Source organism: Diachasmimorpha longicaudata, chromosome 2 (genome assembly GCF_034640455.1).
Source record: "Diachasmimorpha longicaudata isolate KC_UGA_2023 chromosome 2, iyDiaLong2, whole genome shotgun sequence".
NCBI classification, from domain to species: Eukaryota; Metazoa; Arthropoda; class Insecta; order Hymenoptera; family Braconidae; genus Diachasmimorpha; species Diachasmimorpha longicaudata.
Genome location: NC_087226.1, coordinates 8318504 through 8332088, shown reverse-complemented (window position 1 = coordinate 8332088; position 13585 = coordinate 8318504). Strand labels below are relative to the sequence as shown.

Sequence of the window (13585 nt, the reverse complement as noted above, 5' to 3'; positions counted from 1 at the left end):
AACCCTTTAATTGCACTTCTTATTACTGAGTTAAGAGACTTTGCAACGTTATATTGTCCTTTGAGGGGTTTATTACGAATTTATCCCGTTGAGACAGATTTTTTAGATCTAGAAAATTGCCATCTTTATTTTTTTAAGGAATTTTCAACATTCGTTTTTTATTTCAACTGAACAGACAGAATATTATGACCTCTATGGGGTTCATAGTAACCCCGTCCTAATCTAGCAGCCGAAACAATGCTAAGAGCTAGTGAATCTTGATACTTTAAAAATAAGTACCTCGATATTATTTTCGAAGATTTATTTTTGTTGTTGTGAATAACAGCGTAAAACCGCCCTTTGAATTCTCGAAGAAATAAAAAAAAATCCATTATTTGTCTTCCTAAATTCAATTCAGTATCTCTTCTAAAAGTTGCAAGTCACGTACCCATTAAATTTCTATGATTACCTCATATCCTAGCAACTATGTAAAGAGAAAAACGAATAATACGTCAAATAAAAACACTTATTGATCTTAAATTTCCCAAAATTCTCAGTTATCATCCAGCGGACTCAAATACATCGTCAAAACACTGCAATAATTCTTTTATTACTGCACATGACTCACAATACAAAAATTCAGCACTAAAAAATTAATGTTAAACTCCGCCTAAAATTGTTTACCCACGGCAGCCTTTAGAGGCAGTTAAGAGACATAGTAGCGACGACTCTGAAGACGATCCAAGATATAAAATATAAACTGTAGTATCGACATAACAAACGACCCTGTATGGAATGATTTGTTTCCCTTCCCTATTTCATATTTTTAATATGCAGAACATTCAGAAGAGCATTTTCTCTAACGTCCCGCTCACTTACGGTATTCCATAAAAAAAATTCGTGTCTTATTTAAACACCGTCTTCCATTCAGACTATCACAAGGTGGTGAGGGGGTGGTCTAATAACATTTTTTACGATATAAGTTTTATCAAGGGGTGGCGCGTTGAATCCCAGCCGAGCAAGGGGCGGGAAGGATACAACCACCGCCAATTTTTTGAGGGGTTTCCATCGCGTTACAGGAGGAGTAATAAAATACATTATAATTGCTGTGATGTGCGTAAATCTAGGGTATCGGACTTTTACGACGAGCTTTCAAATTGGCTCAAGACGTTTACTGGTTACCAAAATAAATATGGAAATTAGAGAAGGTTTTATGCGCCGGAAATTTTCAGGATGTTTAACTGGAGGGCTAGTGTCATGGAGACGTCGTGGAGAAAAAAGAAAGATCTGTCCCAAGAAGGATATGTATATAAGCTCAGCGAATATTTCTCTCTGTTGCAATCGAACATCAATCGATAATTAATTTTTCCCGAAGTTCTCAGACAGCAATTTGATCGGCAACTTCTCAATAACAAAATCTCCATTAACCCCAGCAATCAACCATCCAACATAAAAAAAATAGTATCAGAAAAGCTTCGCAAGTCCCCTGCGTACGCGTCTTTATGCCTGGATTTAAGGAATACGCCGTTTCGTCATAAACTATAAAGATTCAAGTCATAACTCGAAGCGTATCACATTTTATTTAATTGCCCCGCGGGCGCACTTGGTATTTTTTCCACTGTTTCCAGCCCCATCCCCTCTCCCCCTGGTAAAATATCCTCATCCGTGTGCATAATATTATTTATTACCGTGGAAGGCTGTTAAGATTTAATGCCTAAAGCGTTCACTCTTAAAATTAAACTCGATAAAATGTTTGGGCATCCAATCGGCCAGGAAATTTTAATGCCATTCCCCTGTGAAATTTTTGTCAGTAATGCTTGGCATCAAGGAAGAACATTCTTTAATGCCAGAGATATAGATTAGGGGTAAATCTTCGTTTTCTCCCGGTTTATGGAGGAATTCAAACATTTCCATTCTATCGCTATGAACAGTGGAATTGTGGAAATAGGGGAGAAGCTTTAAACTCGGTGAATAGCGTTGAGTCACGTCATTTCGTCTTATCCGAAAGTTCACGGATTGCAGTGAGATAAGGTACAATCATCTTTCCTCTCACACCTGAAGTGGAAATTTTCATGCGAGTTCGTTAATGGTGGAAAAACAGCGAGAAAAATTTTACTGTCCGCAGTAAAAAAATCTCCATCAATAAATAAATTAATATTTCTCAAAAAATTTATCAAATGACATTATGAAGATTTGGCTTAGAAGGTTAGCACAAGAAAAATTTTGGAGGTCTGGGCGCTTCCTCATTAATGTCGAATAAAATTCTAATTTTATAATCTCAAGTCACGATAGATTAAATGGCTCCTAATCATGACAAAGAGAACTATGAATCATTCAAGAATTTCATCATCTCAAGCTTACTGAGTCCTTTTATTCCACCTACAAGTCAATGAAAGAGGGTAAATATGCATATCGATCGGCAATAATAATAATGACAGCGGGCTTTTAGAAAATACCTCGAGGCCACGTAGTCGTTCGACATCAAAGTGACAGTCTCCGTTGGTATGCAACAGGGCACGACTAATGAGATTCATTTCGCTGTTTACCCTCAGCAAAAACCTCCTCTCCTCGACAGCCCCGCGGCGCAATTTCACTCTTCGCTTCTACTCCTTTATTTAACTTAATTCAATAATTGAAACGTTAATTAATTCGATGAATAGCGCGTTCATGCAAAATATTTATTCTCAACCACATTCCCCCTCAGCTTGATGACTTCTTCACTCCGATGAATTTAATTTTATGACTTGTGGATGATATAGCACCGTGCGAAATCCAATAGGCACGATAAAATAAATAGTTTTCGAATTGCCGTGAAGGTTTTCAACACACTGATTGCACATCCGCTTCCGTTTTACAAGCGCGCGTGTGTATGTTACGGGTAACACTCGTATAATTTTCAAGACCGTGTGTTGTAAAGTTTCGTAGCGACCCTTACTATGGCTGAAACATTATATTTATTGCCGACTTCCGTTCAATTAGGGGTTGCTCATGTAGGGGAGGCTTCACTGGTACACTGCGGGAATTGTTTCCCACTATGATTTTGAATCATATGTTATTTTTTTTCAGGATATAATGTCACGTTTAATTGTTAATGCACCAGTGAAGTAGTAAAACGTGATAATTCTCTTTTGACTGTTGACCACTTTATTGGTGTATTTTATAATCAGGGCCTATTATAGTGTTGATATTTTCGCACTTTTTGGGTCATATGGATGGACTGCAAAAATATGAGTTTATGACTGTCTAACGATTTTCCAAAAAATTATGTTGTCAGTTACTCATATGGGAAGCACATTTAAATGTTAAAAAGTGGTTTAGTTATCATGAACTTGGTGTAAGACTTCCCAGAAATTTTTCCGCATCCGCGGTCCCATGGTGTAATGGTTAGCACTCTGGACTTTGAATCCAGCGATCCGAGTTCAAATCTCGGTGGGACCTGCTCAATTAAATTTTTTTTTCCTCCCATTAATGCAAAATATCTCGATATTTTAATACCCCACCTTCCCAAATTCTTTAGATTCGCAAACAACAACGAAATTTTTATTATCTCGTCATTTACACATTAACGCTCCGTTAATTAACGAAGACATGCGTCTCCCTCATTAGTATTCTACTGCTACATTGGGGAATCTAAGGTCCGATGGCCAGAGAAAATTCTAGATACATAATTCTGTTAAATAACAACTCGGTTAATTTTCTCTCACATCTACCCCTAGTATTATCAGTCTCCCTTCTCTACATTTATTCTTCCACAATTAACTAATCAACGTGAGAGCATTACCGTTTTAATGCGTCCGATTCCGATTTGCCGGGATAAGCCACCTGGCATGAGCCATAAAGCAATCAAGCCACCATTATTCACGTAACTCGGTGATTCTAAAATACCTACCCGACATTGTACTATCTATCCCTTATCTCTCCCGACGCTTTCACCGCATCACCCACCCACCAGTCGATTGGCTGCACTTGCTGTCAGTCTGATGGGTCTTATCTCGTAGCAGCTATCGTCCATCAAATTTTTACTGCTGTGTTCACGTTTTTTCAAAGCCCCATTTCTTGTTTTCTGGACACGATATTTCCGGCTTTTTTCGCAGGAAATATGTACAATCGTAAACGCTGATTTTATTGCTAAAATACATAATCAAACGTGGGGGATATAAAACGTGAAGGATATGAAGATATTGTGGCGCGTTGATTTCTTTGCGGTTTTGACACATATTTTTTACGAGTTGATGTATACGAGTTGAGAATAACATGTATCAAGTTATCAGCTCTCAAACTTTCATATTGCAATTAATGATTTGTCCGCGTTATAATTTCGATACTCATTTCACTCGTAATTACACTTCTGTAGAAGAATTATATCCTCAATTTTTAGGCCCTCCCCTTAAAGATAAATCATTATTAATGAACTTTCCTAATCGCGTGATAACAGTTGTATTTTAAATGAATCATAATCGTCGGGTTATGATTGGGCCTGATAAAATATTAAATGGAGTAATTATTTTCTATGATACAGATTTTACTTTCGTAACCTGAGAACTTTCCCCGCAATGTTCCTCCCTCGCTCACTAAACTCTAAACATTCTTAATAAACTCAGTTCGCGCTCCACCCCAACAAAAGAATAAAATCATCATTTTCATTTCTTTCCGTCCTCCTATTGAATAAAACTCATCCAATCTCCTCCGACCATCATCTCCTCTGAAAAAACCACTGCATTCACAATTTCTCCCTGAAATCGTTACCGGAAGTTCATCAAGATGTGACAACGTCACCGTGAAACTCCTCACAGCGCTCGTAAAATACTTTCTCAATTTAAATTTCAAGACCGGGCAAAGACATAGGAACTAAACGAGAGAGATAGCCAGTTTTCCTATGACGATCCACCTCGGAAAATTCAAGGAGAAACTTCTTGGGCTTAACGAGCGGAACTCCGTAACTCAGGGCAAGCGATAAAATATCCCCCAGAATGGGCTATAGAACTCAAACTGGTTTCTATATATATATTACATATATCTATAACTATAATGTGATAAATTCGATTTTCCACGTCCGTTCATTCCAACAGTTTAGTTCCATCCATAGGCTCATTTTTTTTTAATTATTCGAATTAAAGGAGGTCAATGTGTTTACGGATATATATACCAATTTTATAAGTAATTTAATCAGGTCGATTCTAAGATTAAAAGACTAATATTTCCAATTACAATTAATTGACAAAATGCAAGGGCCTAAAAACTTTTTACCGCCTATTGCCACCACGTGGTTTCCCAATTTAACTATTTCGCTTGTGGAGTAAAATCATTATTGAAAATTATTTATTTATCATAAGGGACATTTATTCCTATTAACTGATCACGATAAATATTTAATATTCACACAAAAGGTTTAATTACCTTGTTTCAAATTAATTAAATCCCCTCACATATTTCGGTTGAACTCCATCAAATATTGCCACGCGGAATTAATACTTTTTCGACAGAACTAATTTTTTTTCTGAATGTAGTGATAGTACTCGCTAACTATACCAAGTCATATTTACCTAATTCTTCAGACCTGGAGTATATGCCTCGCAATCTGATCTCCGTCAATTCCTCTGGATTTACCGAGTACCACGGGAAAGGAGTGCAGCGGAAATTGAAGTGGGATCGATACAGTATACAATGTTTGTTCTGGCACGGTATTATCAGAGAGGTGAGGCCGCAAATATTGAGAATCGAGAGACGGATTATGTATGCGATGATTCTCGTACCAGCTGAAGCAACACGCTCCAAACTGTGGCACCGACTGCGGCCCAATACCAATCCGCCCCACGAGAGACTGGGTTTCCATATCGTGGAGGTTTGTGTATCTCCTGTGGCTGCCACCCAACCCACAAAGCAATACCGATCGTCATTCGCTCAACCATTCTTTGGTTAAACAACACGAAACGGATATTTCGGAGCTCCCGCGGTGAACCTCATACTAATTGTTCCAGGAATTTCTCAGATCGCAATTTTTCGTTCGAAGGTGAACTAAAAATTTCATTAGACAATTTTGATGCCATCATAATGTCTGGGTGACAATAGGACATCCCCATCATCTCGACATTATCAGATACACTCTGGTAGACACTAGCACCACATTAGACACATCATTTTTACCATCAGGCGTGACGTGCACACGTTTATTCTATTTTCTATATTCGTTAATTGAAATCCCCCGACCCCAGCTACCGCGTGTCATCCCTGCCGATCTGTTCGTACAACCCCTTGGCACCTCTTTTCTGGGGCATTTTAAAACACACAGCAATGGCCGTCGCACAGGGTCACGTGGCGCCATAGGGGTGCACTGTGTTTAATACATTCATCGTGCGGAATCGAGTTGATCTCGCACACTCGGGGAAAAAAATAAGTCGTGACAAAGTGTACGATATACGCCGAGAGGGGTGTTTAGTATAAATTATGGGATGTGAATCGCGTACCGATTACGGAATCAATTGAAAAAAAATTAGGGCAGAATTTGCTATGGGAATTATGACTGTTGATTGGTATAATATTTTAAAATGAAACGTGATTTTAAATTATTTCCTGGTAATTATTATTGAATTTTCCTTTCCGCGTAAGTGGGCATTGTATTTCGATTCGGTTAAGTTGGCGCCCGGGAGGTGTACCGTAAATTCACGGGGAAATTGGACAATGACTGACAGGTACGCAAATATTCGTGTAATTAATTCAAACATTTTCGAGTCGGCCAGATGAAATTTTCCCGTTTCTTTTGGCGTCAATACCAATTGACGGCTGATAATGAATATTCAAATGGCGTTTGATGTTCATTAAACGTTGAATTAGTGGTTGTCCGTCTCACCCGAGGGCCCATTATCGTAATACGTAGGAAAAATAGACTAGTTTGGAATTTGATGGTTGGAATTTGCGGTGAATACTAAACAACTGAATGATGATTGAAATTTTCGATAATGGTATCTATTGACTATTTAATAAGTATTTCAGGGCTTCAGCGAAGAAAGAAATGAAAATTGAGAATTTTTATTTAAGTTAAATCTAGAAAAAAGTGCAATCAACCCCTAGTCCTAATCAATAATTTAGAATAAACAATATTTTTCTTTCAAAAAATTCTCGAATGGGCATTTCCATGTTCTCCGATAATTAATCTTCTCCAACTAAAAAATAATAATTATACTCATTTTCCAATCCTCCAAAAAAAAAAAATCCCAGATACCATCCTCTCTCAGTTTATCCTCCGCACCATTTTCCCAAACTCCATTATTCATCTATTTGCACTAAAGCGAGTGGAAAATGAAATGGCAGGCTCAAACACGAGAACAAACATCGATTGAAAAAAAAAGCCCGTCGATTTCATTTCAAGTGGAATTCACAGACAAATCACAGCTGTAGAAAAAAATTGAAGGGTGAAATGTTGTATGCGCGGACAGTGCGGTCAATATCGTATCCACCAGATGCGTCATGACATGGCGTACCATTCCACATTTTCGGCCCTCCTCCCTCCCTACAATCACCCCCGCCTCACCCGCGATTTTTTGACGTAGGTCAGTGGCTCCAATTGCGTATATTACACGCACGAATTGAGATATTGCGACTCTCGACAGAATGGGTTAAAAAAAGGGATTGAAATTTCACCCCTGAGCCTATAAATTGTTACAACTACTTTGACCGAAAAAAATTTCCCACATTGTAAATTTATATTGTTGCAGGCTCATATATCTGTGTAATTTGTCGATGTTTCGGTGCTCTTTCTGTAAATACGAATTGCATCGGGTTACGTAAATTATTGGATGGCTCCCACGATGGTCCATTGGGCACGTAAATTATTTCCTACATTTTTTGATACATTAGATGAAGTAATTTGTAATTTCGTTTTGTTCTTATTTAACACTAAAAAAATTCCTTGTTCATGTTTCTTCAATTCAAATTTTGCTTTCAACTGAAATTTTGGGAAATATCCAGTTCATATTTTTCCCATTCGATTTGCTGATAAATTTATAACTAATTAATTAAGGTTGTTGTAACTTTATATTATCCTATGGGACCATCTCCCGGCGATGATGGGCGGTTTATTTCTGGGACGCGAAGTTTCGTTGATGGGTGACCACGTGAGAGCACGTGGGGAATTTTAATTTTGAAGTGAAAATAACTATTAAAGTTCAAAAATATGTACTTCATTATTGCGCTCTCTCCTTCCAATATTCGTCACGGAGAATCCCACTTATGTATCTCAATCAATCCGTATTCTATTTTTCAATGAAAGCGGATTACCGGCTACAAACGATATTAGGCAGATGGTGGCAATGCGGGCTGTATCGCTCCGAAGGAATCTTCTCGCTTGGCTGCCCCTTTCATACTGTTTCCCTTGGCTGGTGGTTGTCGCTCCAATTTTTGCGTCAACGCTCCGGAAAGAGTCACGATCAGACAGGGCGGGGGGTCCGTTGACCCTTGGCCACCCATCGAGTAATTATTACAGGGCCTGCATGAACCCATTCAATCCAGGGCAATGAAAAAAATTTGCCACACTGTTGGGTAATTGTTGCTGTAACTGATTCCTTATCTTGAATCTTTTCGCTAGAACACCTTTCGTGAAAAAATAACAATTCACCGATTCCATTTTTTTTTCATTATGCTCTCCAACTGTATGTTCACACTATTTTAAATTAAATTTCACGATAAAAAATTAAATTTCGTCCGATTTAATTCTGAAAATATTTTGCACTACTGCAGTGCAATAATTAATTAAAAACCCCCATTCAATGCAATAAAAAATTGTCAATAATTCCGAAAATGAGTTATTTAAAAAATGAAGGATTTAATTTAATAATTAATTTTATATAATAATTGTCCTCTTTGAGAAATGGGAAATAATACTGATGAATATTGATGAATAATTGATGGAAATAAATTCATGAGTGAATAAATTCCACGTTAAGTCATTCCTGACACATTCCTCCCCATGTCTGTACCTAGTATCTCGTCCAAAAGGGTCAGATTAGATATGTCGTTCGCTCAGAGGCCATATATCCCTCAGTCCTTTCCATAGGTTTCACGTTTATACATCTATGACCCTCCTCAAGGACCACGGCGTGTGCTCTGCTGTGTATTTATCGACCATGCGTGTCCACCAATATGTCAGCGTGTGCGTACCCCTCAGCATTTACACGTGTATATGCCGGACGAGTGAGCGTAGTATTCAGAGTCGGGGAGAGGTATTTCAGTGACCAGGGTGAGTTACGGTACTGCGGACAGAGTGATGCATTGCTAGTGAAACCGAAGGACCCGGGGGCCCCATGGGAATTGAATGGGATAGAGGAACTCGATATCTCCCTGTTAGCTGTATCTAATCCTCTGTCTTTCGGCTTTGAATGAAAACAAGAAGAGTTGAACGCATTGTGGGAGAAGGATTGAACTACATATCTGCGGGATTCGTGGTTCACGAGGGATAAAATGAACCTTCTCTCAACCTTTTCTATCCTAAAAAAATTTTTTTTGGTGATCAATAACACATCATTAATTTATTACAATATATTATATCTGTTATCTCAACTATCTATAATCTTAAAATATTTTAAAACCTCAAAAAATGATTACATTCTAATTTTTAATGTCTTCAATTCACAAAAAAAGTTTCCACGAACGATTGGAGAAACTAAATCGTTTTTCAATCCCAAAAAAATAGGCAAATTATTCCCGATCATCATGAAATCGTGAATGTGTTCCTACAAGTCAAAAACTCCCCAATCTTTTCGAATATTCATCGATAGACATCGCCTCATCGTTCAATCGCATGTGAAATGAAAAAAAAATGAATAAAAATCTGTCTCATTGCAAAGAAATGATTTTCTCCTCGTGAAATTAGTTTGAATCGACCAGAGTGATTGTTTTTTGATGACTGAATTTGCATAACTCCTTGTCGGCTCCTCCACTCCATATACTCAACACGTGTAGAATTGAAATTTCGCAAAACTCGTTAAAAGTAACTCCACTAGTTTCCCCATTCGCTAATGCGTCCATTCGAGCATTTCCGTACACTGGCACTTTATTTTTATTTAAAGTACAGCCCCCAACGTTGCACCGTTGTCGTCGACTCTACACGTAGATCGTTGGTTGTATCCCACCCCCTGTTCCACCCCTCCCCCAACCCCTTTACTCCACCCATTGGTATTCATTCTCCCTGATGCTTTTCTCAGGTTCCTCTTTTGGCTGTTCGTTTAATTCCGCGAGACGATTCGATCGATTACCGCGATTAAAATAAAATGTAAATGGGGGAGAATGAGAGGTGGAGAGGAGGCCCTCACTATTTGGGTACTGAACGTGCATACAGACTGGGTGGAAACTCGTGTGCTATGCAAATACGCTCTTGGTAATCGCTGAGTGGAAGCTGATGTCTTCCTCCGGCGATACTAATGGCCGGGAAAATAACGAGAGGAAGGAAATATCGTACAGTGAGAGAAGGTGAGGGGAGATGGTTATAAACTACTATGGATCTGATATTCCTGGTGAAAGGAAGTGAATAGAAACGGATTAATGGAAGGTGAATTCATCGTCTGGGTAATCCTGTATTCTAATTCAATTAGATTTTTAATTACTGCCCACACGGAGGGAAAAGTTCGTGAAAAATTACTGTGCACTAGAATCGAGTGTGTTTTACTGGCACATAAAAATTCCTGTTAATACCATAAATTTTGTAATTAATGATGTGTTGCTTTGTACAATTTACTAAATAGCGCTATCAAATTAGAAGGTCTATCATTTTTTATTTGAAATCGTTTGAAAATTTCCATCTAGGTCAGTGTATTTTACTAGAACTTTCTTCATTTTTTATTATGCCTCTCAACAATTTTTCGGTAACTCATTGTGATTCCTGGTACGAACGTAAGTCATGTTTTGCTCTCAAATATCGTCCTTCTTTATCTTATAAAATACCTACAGTCAATGTACAGTTCGATACAACTAAATAATTTACCGTCTCGATTGTTATCGTACTATCATTCCTCATTTCAAACAACTTGTAAGTCACCCCCTGGATAAATCTAGTTCTAGAAAATATTTTCTTCCATCATGAATATCAATCTTTGGCTGCAATCCGTTTTTTTAGGGAAATAAAAAAATAATTTCACTCCCAGTGCCAGATCTCCGGATTTTTGGTGCATTTATTGAAGCGAGGGTGGCGGAACGCTCATCATAGCCAACTCCCAACCGCGCTCTCCAGTGTTTCCCCCCGAATGATTAATTGGTTGTCGCGGGTACAATGTCACAGTGTCACTCTTGCCACGGCTTTGTCACTTTCCACAAACACCGGGGGCCCAGGGGCCATCGCCTAATATATACCCATATATACATTGAACATATACGCCAAGGCAAATTGCATTGTAACCGTACTGCAACAGGCGTGCCATTAATCAATGCCCGCTGCATCGCACCGTGAGTCTACAAGTACAATATACATTCTGCCAATTTCCCCAAGTATGCGCGTATATGTGCCATTGACGTTGGCTCTGAATAACGCGAGGTGGAAGGCCTTCCACCCTTTCCCTTAAATCCTGCTGTGTAGTGTATTTTACGGGCGGTAAGGGGGGAGGAGGGAGGGGGGAGAAACACATTTGCAGTTCTCAACGTGTGTCGAGGCATCTGCGAAAGTAGGTGTATTGATCCATCGATCGTCCACTGCGGCATGTGCAATAGGGAGAAGCTCATTTCCACGCCCTTTGATGAGATGCCATAATTAGTTCTGGGATGAATCGATCCATCATTTTAGGACGCCAGAGCTTATCGGGGATAACGTGGAGACAGTCAATTGGGTAAGATAATTATTGTCATTTGGGAAATATAATTTGGGTTATAAATTGATTATTATTTGTCTATTTTTGACTTTCATATGTTTACCTCAGTAAATAATTGTTTTACTGAGAGAAAAAGAATATTCATATGCTCAATCAATTGTTTGTGAACAAAATATTTATGGACTCTAAATGAATCATCCCATAATTCCAAATAGACGATGAAAATAATTAATGTGGACTCCTCTTAAAAGATTCCCACAAAGATAATCCAACCGGAGCACTTCTGTCGCAAAATCCAGCGGAAGTGTCGCATCAAAAAAAGTCCCACAAAAAAAAAGTAGAGAAAAACCTTCTAAATCACTCGACTCCTTCCACTCCACTATCTCAAGAAGTCTTACATCAAAGATTAAAGAAATTGAAAGAATGAACTCCTTTTCTTCTCCCCGGTGCCCATTCAAAGGTACGAAGACTCCACTGAAAAAAGAAAGGAATAACTTGAACAGAGACAAGGGACTGAATCCCACTGAGCATTTAGCTCTCGTGAATTTCTTATGCCATGAATTCGCGTTTTGAAGTTAAATGTACTTCCGGATGGTGAGAGAGTTCTTTCACCCCTTTTTTTCGGGGGTGACTCAACGGTAATTGTTTTTTAGGGCATTGACCAGATGATTCCAAACCTGTACAATAATCCCTCAAGCCTGCAGTGTGCGTTTTAATGAGCGCTTCGACATCGTTCAACAAAGAAAATCATTATCTGGTAGTTGTCTTCAAACGTGAGTGTCCATTTCCAAATTACGTAGAGATATTCCTTGAAGAATTCAATAATATTTCACAGCAATCGCCCCTTAGGAGTGTTCCAGCCGAAAATGCTCCACTGTTTAATGAATTTAACTATTTCTTCAGTGTTAATTGCATGAAATGAGATAGAGGAACCCTCCACGAATGAATAACCCAGAAAACCGAAGTAGGTTCGTTCTAAAAATTGAAAGAGAGAATAATAATACCTCGCAATCATGAAATACGTGAAAGGATGGAAGTATCATTGAACCTGGTCAAACACTTCCAATCTTCTCGGTGAAGGAGACCAGCGGGTTTTGAAGTACACGATAACGAGGATACTCGATGCAACGGTTTGCACAATGAGTCTTTCAGCTCTGTGGAAAGCGATTGCACGTTAATGCCTCACATAAGCCCACGAGGAATCATTTCTCCTTTAAGATCTCAAGCTGTTGTCAAGGGATTGATGGGGTTACCATGGCGACCTATGGACGAGGAGAGAGGCCTATTGTTGCACCCCGGGTTGCTGCACTGGGTAACCCACTCCATACCTTCGTGGCATATTTATTTGCATGCGAGAGAGGGAACTCCGTGTCCTCCTCACTCATTGTGCATACCGACATACACGATGAGTGTGTGAGCCTCCTGTTTCCATCTGTGCCAGTGGTACCACATTTCACCCCTTTTTCATAAATCGGAGCAATGTCCTACCTTGAAGATGGTGACATATCTGCACAGAGGGGGATTAAACTCCCTCTTATGCAGCGCATTCTGTTACAGATAATTCCGTCCTCGAAGGATCGTGATTATCTCGCCAAGTAAGTGATGGGGAGACTTTTGGAGTCATTGAACTCGGGAATACAACTTTTTTTTCCCCCTATTTGTTGTGAAGATAATTTTTGTAATTTCCTGGGCTTTTTCGTCATTTAGGTGATAGATATGTTTCAAGCATTTTTATGAAAGATCTATTTGATCTACCAATGTATGATTTCAAATAAATCAACTAATAAAAACGCCAAAATACAAATGTTTCAAAAGTG

General features: G+C 38.7%; 1 protein-coding gene and 1 non-coding gene across 2 annotated transcripts in view; one reads left to right on the top strand and one right to left on the bottom strand.

Annotated features, from left to right (window-relative positions):
* Positions 1–13585, bottom strand: part of LOC135159843 (uncharacterized) — a 131050-nt gene that overhangs the window by 18916 nt on the left and 98549 nt on the right. The window lies entirely within an intron of this gene.
* On the top strand, positions 3346–3417 carry Trnaq-uug (transfer RNA glutamine (anticodon UUG)). Its single transcript has one exon. It is a non-coding gene; the product is annotated as a tRNA-Gln (tRNA).